The 9,421-nt window shown below is 31.8% G+C and overlaps 1 long non-coding RNA gene across 1 annotated transcript; it reads left to right on the forward strand.

Moving 5' to 3' along the window:
* Window positions 1–423: 423 nt before the first annotated feature.
* LOC126882062 (uncharacterized) lies at window positions 424–9,086 on the forward strand. Its single transcript, XR_007697111.1, has 3 exons — window positions 424–560; window positions 5,970–6,521; window positions 6,593–9,086. It is a non-coding gene; the product is annotated as an uncharacterized LOC126882062 (long non-coding RNA).
* Window positions 9,087–9,421: the final 335 nt, after the last annotated feature.

The following is a 9,421-nucleotide window of genomic DNA, read 5'->3' on the forward strand; positions in this document are numbered from 1 at the left end:
TACTGCATATTGAATGTAAATTTAGGATAAATATTTGTACACACTCCATAGTTAATTAAAAAAAAACACTAAACGAATAAAAATAAGAAAACTCTTTACTAATCAATATTAAAGTGTAAACAAAACGCGATTAGACAAATTGTAACCACACTCGCGATGCTTACAGATATTTACCACAGCATACACTCGGCTCAAATTAGCGTGTACCAAAAAACCCAGTCAGAGTTCACGCTAAATAGTGACGTCACTGATTTGATGACGTTTAAGCGTGTACCTAACTTTTTTATTTGCGTACACGTTAGCGTGTACCTAGACACAGCGGTAAACATCTCAAAAACTCGATGTGATAGCTGCGGTTAAAACTCGCCCTGATGGAATACAGTGTTGCCAAATTTACTGTTCCGTTCCGTCACAAATCGTCTGTCATTCAAGTCATTTTGTCAAAAACAAATTTGGGTATGAGCTTTCGTAACGTTCGGTTGTGTGACAGTTCAGTGTGGAAGTGATAATTCAAAAAAAAACGCAGGCGACAAAAACAAAATAGGAACTACATAATAGAGGTAACTAACAAATTTCCTATCTGTTGAATTCCTAAATTTCCTGTACTTTCTTTGAATAAAATAAATTATACATTATCTAGTTAGGTAAAAAAGAGACAGCTTTGCATTACACGGTTAATTATGGGGGATACTACCGGGGGGGCTAACCCCCCCGGTGATGAGGAGATGTTAGATAATATAGAAAACACTGAAAATAATAGTAGTTTAAAGAATACACCATTACTTGATAGCAATGCTAATTCAATCACTAATAATAACAATGAAATAAAAAAAGGAAAAAAACATTTCTATTATCAGTACACTGATACCGGTCCCTTTGAGGTATTTATGGAGTCAAAAGGCGATAACGTCGGTAATTATAGTTTTTTGAAATTAGCAAAATACATAAATGACAAAAAAATCGAGAATGTACTTAAACTTAGCAAAAAAGGAAAAAACCGAATTAGCGTTGCTTTCAAGAAATGGGAGGATGCTAATAAATTTGTTTTAAATGACGTGGTCAGAAATGATGGATATGAATTGTTTATTCCGGCAAATAACGTAACATGTAGGGGAGTCGTTAATAATGTAGATACTAGTATATCGGATGCAGATCTAATCAAATTTTCGGGATTGGCTTCGGCCAACATTAAAGTACTAGAAATAAGACGATTTAAACGGAAGTCTAAATATGACACGGAGAAATATATTGATACAGAAACGGTCGCATTTACCTTTTCGGGAAAAGTAATCCCGAAGGAAGTGAATATATATGGGATCCCTTTTAGGGTAAAACCATACATGATACCAGTGGTTCAATGTTATCGGTGTTTTCTTTTTGGACACACAAAAAATCTTTGTAGAGGGGGAGAAAAATGCAAAAACTGCGCGGAAAAAATACATGAAGGGGATTGTTCGATGAAATGTTTACATTGTAATAGCAGCTTTCATATAAGTACCTATGAGGAGTGTCCAGAGTATGTGAGACAGCGGAATATTAAGGCTGTCATGTCTCTGGACAATCTTTCATACTACGAGGCATGCGAGAGATTTCCTTATGTTTCTACTAGAAAATCGCAAGAGAATAATATATTCAGAATGAGCCAGGAGGAATTCCCAACATTACATAAAACTCAAATAAATAATTTAGAGACAATTCCCATCAATATGCGATGGATAGAAAATGTAAAGAGTAACCCTGAACACCTGTTTAGTAGAAAAATGGAGAATAACTCAAACAAAAATAAAAGAAAGGCTAATGAAACAAATAAGACATACAATAAAGAAGTACACAATCAATATTTATTATCTCCAAATGGGAGAAGCGAAGAGAGAGCTCGTGCAGTAAACAATGAGACTCCTGGATGTTCCCGTACAGAGCAACTAGAGAGGGACACAGAAAAAACACTGAATGCGATATTAAAAAAACTAGATTGGAAACATAAGGAACATATAATCAATTACTTGAACCAGCTATTTATACATGAAAGCTCATCGAACCAAAAGTTGCTAGATTTAGATGGATATCAAGAATCCACTTATTATCCAATGGAACATAAAAAGTTTAAGCAGTAACTATAACAGTCTGAAATATTTCATAAGCGAACATAGACCCAAATTAATTCTATTAAATGAAACTTGGCTAAAAAATAATCATCACTTCTATCTAAGAGGATATGAAATACATAGGTTGGATCGAGGGGATGGTTATGGTGGCCTAGCTACTGTGGTTCATAATAGTCTGGATCACAAAATAGTATATAGGTATAATAATAATGTTAGTAAAATTCAAATTTTAGCAATAAAAATAATAGATTGGGACATTACAGTTATTAACATTTATATCCATCCTAGGGCAAAAATAAATTTAAATAGTTGGGTTGGACGCATAAATAAAATCAGGGGAAATAAAATTTTAATGGGGGATATGAATGCACATAATGCACTTTGGGGAAGTCAAGTGTCTGTTAATGTTAATGGAAGAATAATTGCTGAATCCTTAGAGGATTTGGATCTAGTTTGCTGCAATGATGGGAGACCCACGCGGATTACCCTACCTGGACAGAATGCCTCAGCGGTAGACCTAACACTAATTTCCTCGGAAATTGCAAATATATGCCAATGGGATGTGTTAGAGGATTCTGGAGGCAGTGATCATTTTCCAACTTCTTGCAAAATCGCAATTGTAAATGAAAATATAGTAACACAAAAAAGTCATAAAAGAAATACAAAGAATGTCAATTGGGAGAATTATGCTTCAAAAATGGAAGACTTGATGAAGAATGGGTGTGAAGACTATAATTCATTTACACAAATTATGGAAATGGTGAGTGATGAGGAAATACCTCTCTTGAAAACAGAAAAATCTATAAGAAAAAAGAAAAGCCCTCCCTGGTGGGATAAGGAATGCTCTAATTTAATAAAAACAAGAAAAGAAAAAATTAAAAAATATAAGGAAGAAGCAAGCAATGAAAATTATATTGAAATCAAAAAAATATTTGCATACAGTAAAAAAATATTTAAAACAAAAAAAAGAAATAGCTTCAAAAGCTTTTGCAATGGATTGACAAGGGACACTCCTCTATCTGAAATATGGCGAACAGTTAAGCTATTCTCCACATATCAAAATGCTGTAATCCCTGCTAAACTTCCCAACAAAAACATAGCTCAGAACATATTAAATAATTTGGCAATTGACATAACAGATCCTGAGTTCATGGTTACCCTAACTAACGAGGATGTGGAGGACATTTCAAGGCAAGAAATAATAAGTGTCATAAATAAAAAGGATAAGGCTACTGGCTTAGATCTTGTAACATATAGCATGATAAACAGACTTCCCCTGGTGGCGCTAGATACATTGTCAAAAATATTTAATCAAATAGTTAAAAGAAACACAGGTTTTCCACAAGAATGGAAAAACACCCTTGTCATTCCCTTTTTAAAACCGAATAGAGACCCTTTATGTGAGGATAATTATAGAAACATAGCTCTAGAGTCATGTGTAGGCAAAATTTTGCAAAATATAATTAAATTAAGAATAGAACAAATAACGGAAAAAAAATCGATACTAAGCCCTAAGCAGTTAGGTTTCAGAAGAAACAAAGGGTGCAACGATAACTTAGCTTTAACAATTAATTATATTAGAACTGGATTTAGTAAAAATTTAAATACAATTGGAATTTTTTTGGATATCAGTAGGGCATATGATACAGTCAATATATATTTGCTATATAAATACTTATTAAAGTATGACATCCCAATAACTTATGCAAACTTGATCTTGCAATTTTTGCTCAACAGAAATATCTACGTTAAAGACAAATCAAATAATATATTAGGCCCAATGCAAGCATCCACTGGATTGCCTCAAGGGTCTCCACTCAGTCCAATATTATTTAATCTCTATACTAGATCCCTACATGATTTAATAAACCATGAGATGGAGTGTTTTCAATATGCAGATGATTTTGTAATTCTGGTGCAAGGATCTGATATATACAAGCTAATTAATTCCTTAAATACCCATATAATAAATTTACAGGAGTGGTTTGAGAAACACAACTTTAAAATTTCAGCACACAAATCAAAAGCAATAATATTTAGAAAAAGAAGTCAGGCTTATAACTTCCCACATTTGATATATCAAAATATGGAAATTCCATGGAAAAATGAAATAAAGTATCTGGGATTTCATTTACAGTGCAATTTGAATATGACAATTCAAATTAACGACATGATAACTAAAGCAAACAAAGGAATAAATGTCATGAGAGCAATTTGTGGTACAAAATGGGGAGCTGACCCGAACATTCTTTTGAGTTTATACAAAGGAATAGTTAGATCTCATTTAGATTACGCAGCCAATCTTTTAAACCCCTGCAGTAAAAGTTTGATGATGAGGTTGGAACAAGTACAGAATGTTGCCTTGAGAATCGTAACGGGTTGTCTACGTTCTACACCCATCTTAATATTGCAAGCAGAATGTTCAGTAACAACGTTACAAGTTAGAAGGGAGATACTAGCACATAAATATATACTCAAACAAATGCCGGAAAAAAACAATATCATAGTAAAGAGTCTAAATAAGCTAAACGAAGCAATAAATGCAAACAATAGATTCTGGAGGAACAAGGTCATACCTGATTACTCACTAGCATATACAAATATACTCAAAAAAACAAAAAACATAATTAGATATAAAATCAATCCTATATATGAGGTAGAAAGAAAAACTCTTCTATACCCCATTACAATTAAAAGTCTAGAATTTGAAAAATATGAAATTGAATCGAACGAAAGGTTCATAGCTAAATATGGTGGAATATATAATAATCATACCCACGTATATACAGATGGATCAATAGACCCACAAACAAATCAATCGGGATTTGGAATTTACATCCCAAGCATCAATTATAAATATTCGTCACGACTCCATAACTACACACAAATCTGCACAACTGAAATAATAGCGGTATACAAAGCCATGTCGGTATGTATTGAAAAGGAAATCATGAAAGCAGTGATCTTTGTAGATTCAAAAAGTGCCTTATCCAAAATATCTAGTCACAAATGGGACCAAATGGATTATGTAACTATAATGACCAAAAAACTACTGGTAGATGCAAATAATATGGGATTTTCAATAGGATTAGAATGGGTACCGGGACATCAGGGGATTAAAGGCAACGAGGTGGCAGATAGCTTGGCCAATATTGGGAGAGAATTAAGAGTACCATATGATGTAAAAAACATCAGCACAGATATCTTTTGTGTTACAAAAAAGAACATCTTGACTCAATTTTACAATAACTGGTATTCCCAAATTAAAGGTAAATATCCGGACTATTATGGACTGCAGGATAGTTTCCCTATAAAACCTTGGTATAACAAATGTGGATATTTGGGTAGGAACAATATTACTAACCTTAATCGTTTACGAAGTGGACATTGCAAAACTCCTTGTTATCTCCACAAAATAGGCAAAACGGAAACACCGATATGCGAATGCGGTACTATGGGAACATTGGTACACATCATCTTTGAGTGCCCCATAAATAAACATAAAGATATGGATTTGTATCTAGAACTAATAAAAGCTGGAACAGACAGTCCAATATCTTTACAGAGCATTTTATATAAACCCTCGAATAAAGTTATTAAGATAATCAATAAATTTATCAAATTTTTTCAAGTAGATCTATAGAATTTTGAAAAAATAATAATAATAACAATAACAATAAATAAATACTTCAGAAAATACAGGGAATCTCCTAAAATGTCAAAAATTATATTTGTATCCTTAAAATCCTTAATCCTAACCGAAGGTAGCCAGCCCTAAACCTATGTGAAAATGTTTGGAAGCTACCCCCAAACGAGAAAAGTCTTAAGTTAACCTTAAATGTTGTAACACTTTTCCCCCTCTAGCTACAGAAAAACAAGAAGAAGGACAAGGACCACATAGGACCAAAAAAAAAAATAGATCTGAAGTTGACAGGACACCTGGTTGTGCATTGCCTTGAGCAAGACGCGCATAACCAATAACATGTACTGGGTAAATGATTAAAAAAAAATCGAAACCCAAAAAAAAGGAAGAAGAAGAAGAAGAAAACAAATTTGTTTGGTTTTGTTTTCAAAATTGTTGTGAAGTTCTATTTTCTATTTGGTTCTATTTTTTAGTCATGAAGTAGTATCGTGGGATATTTGAAGTTCTTGGGTACTGAAAATTCAAGAAGTTTTAGAAGGAAAACAAGTTTTAAACTCTTGTCGTCTTATTTTGGCTGGAAAAATAGAGGAAAGTTCTGAGCATACCATCAAAATCTGTGGTTTATTCCTTCAGTAAGGTCCAATCCCCACGAAATTAAAGGAACCCCATCTTTCACAAATGGCATGAGCATTAGCTAAATGTTATGTTCTTGTAAAGCAGAAAATAGTGGAAAATGTAAACATGTCTCTACTCTTGTTAAATGTAAGTATAAGGTATGTAAAGTTCCAAAAATAAATGCAATCATGAAAGGAATATTTTTGATTTTACATTGATATTGTTTTAGGGAAGATGTGAAATTAATGGAACATTCAGTACATGAGTTGAAAAAAATGTTAACAGATTGGCAAATGAAGACCATTTTTAATTGATCTAAACATTTATAGAAACAAAGTATATAGTTAATATAAAATATTTCCTGCCTGAAGTAACTTTGGTGTACAAATCAATAGTAACCATAATTTTTATTCCCAGGGCCAGTGAGAAACAATGTGCATTTCATTTCACAGGGCCGGTTGTTCGAACGCTAATCAACAATGATCACTATCAAATATTTTATTTTTTTTTTTTTTATTTACATTAACGTGCTCGGCAACTATGGCCACTCGCACGGTATCAAATATTTAATTACTGTCAATGTCATTACTGTCAATGTCAACTTTGGTTGGGTTGCTGAAAACATAATTGATTATAATTATGAGATTAGTTAATCAATTTACATAACAATTATTAACATAATTGATTAGCTAATTTCATAATTGTAAGCATTAATTATGTTTTTAGCAACCCAATCAAAGATGACATTGACAGTTGTGACAGTAATTAAATATTTGATAATGATCATTTTTAATTAGCGTTGGAACAACGGCCCTAAGTGTTCTAAGGAAAGATCGCATAAGAATAAATAGATCTGTACAATGAAGATTAAACCTAATGTGTTTAACCATCGAAATTATTGTATTGTTATAAAAATAATAAATCTCCATTTCATATTATTTACACTTACATACATTAGCCTGGAATTTCATTGTGTCTATATTAGTGGCCATAGTCACAAACCTACCCTAGTCTACGGAGGTACTGTCTTTCGCAGATGTGGTAATACCGGGTTAGATACATTATTGCTAAATAAAGTTTGTGAATAGTAACTTTTCACAAAATAGACAGTTTTAATAGTTTTCACTGTACTTAAATCTTTTTTACATTTAGTGGTACAGTAGACTCCCGCAAGTTCGGCCTCGGTTAGTTCAATCTCCGCTTAGTCCGGCCGGCTCTCTGAGCATTAGTCACACACTTTGCACATCAAAAATCATTAGAAAAGAAAATTCAGAAAAAATTACTGACTTTTTTTAAGTGTTTAAGAAGCCAAACCACCAATGTGCAATAATATTTTTAAATTTTATTAGGCCTAGAGTTCTGTAAGTATTGTTTTATAGTAATGTAACGGTCTATCTTTTGATATATTATGTTAAATATGTCAGAGTATTCCTCTGTGTTGTCTTCTACTTAATGTACAAGTGTTTTGTTTTTGCTAGATCTATACAAACAATAAATGGGCATTTTTTAGATAATCATCGGTTAGTTCGGCCACTTTTAAGTTCGGTCTAGGGTCCGGTCCCGAGGTGGCCGAACTTATGGGAGTCTACTGTAATAACATATTATATTTTGTTTTGGTATTTAAATTTACCTAAATATTTATAGAAATATACTATACTAAATTCAAGATGCAGTAGAAATAAACAAACCAAGACACGTTAAATGCTAATACTATGAGCCCTCCCGAATCATAATTTACAATGTATATACATTGTAAATCCAAAATCATGATTTCCAAAGTTTATACATTGTAAATTATGATTCGGGAGTGCTCCTAATAGTAGGATTTAACTTGTCTTGACTTGTTTATTTCTACTGCATCTTAATTTTAAATTTATTGTAGATGTGGCCATCATAGGACTCTTGCTTATAGATGCAATAAAATTATTGGTTTATTTTCATTTTAAATGTTATACTTCCAGTATTGTATGTAGTACCTAGTATTAAAACATATATTTTTAATTAAAAATATAAATATCTTATTTTTATAATGAACAACATTAAATTTACTTCTTGTGGGAGTAAAAAAAAAGTTATAGTAAATATTTTTATCTCGTTTAGCTTTTGATGATATTTGCCATATGTTTTTGTAAGACATGTTTAACGAGTAGTCTAAGGGCATATTATTATACATTGTTATACAAAATAGACATAAAATTTTGAAACTTTCAACTTCACTTTTTCATTGTTTCAATATTAAATCCCAAATTTAGACTCTCCACCATTTTCTCATAAAAAAGTATGTTCAGTTTTTACCCCAGGTAGACAAACCACCAAAAAATTTATGTTACTTAAGTCTATAAGTATTAAAAAAATACGTTTCATCAGATACACAAAATAAATGCAACTGATTATGTTCAGATAGTGGTGTCCCTCTTAATTTTTATTCCTAAAAACTTTAACTATTAAACCAAAGTTTTAGTTAAAAAAAAAACAAAATGTTTGCTTTCTGTGTGGTGTTACAAAAATAAGTTGAAATGCTATTTAATTTCGTATTATTTCCTGGTGATCCTCTGCCATACCAATTTTACATTGTTCTTACATGCAAGCATTTGTAAATTAATTTACCATTAAAGGACGGCCCAAGGTATATTCATCTTAAATGGGTGGTTGTAGTTTTGTATATTTTATTTTTATTTTAGTTTTGTAATATTTTTAAGAACAAATAAAATAATTATTCTGAACTGTTGTTTCTTTATCAAACTTCTTTTTTTTTTTGAAAAAAGTACATATCAACAAATCCATATATTTAAATTCAATATAAATGTAAATTTTATAGATAGAATTTACATAAAACAAGAATTTTTCATGAATGTTCATTCAGTTTATCTATTCTTCTTGTCTTTTTTCCTTATGCCTATTATAGTGTCGGATTATGGTCCGTTGTTTCTTTCACCCATTTTTCTACGCTTTTCTGTTTTTGGCTAGGCTTTTCATTTCTTCTTTCGTTTTCCCTCGTACATGTACTATATCCTCTATTTGATACCTCCAATTCTTTCGGGGATGTCCTCTTCTCCTT

This window comes from Diabrotica virgifera, chromosome 3 (genome assembly GCF_917563875.1).
Source record: "Diabrotica virgifera virgifera chromosome 3, PGI_DIABVI_V3a".
NCBI lineage: Eukaryota > Metazoa > Arthropoda > Insecta > Coleoptera > Chrysomelidae > Diabrotica > Diabrotica virgifera.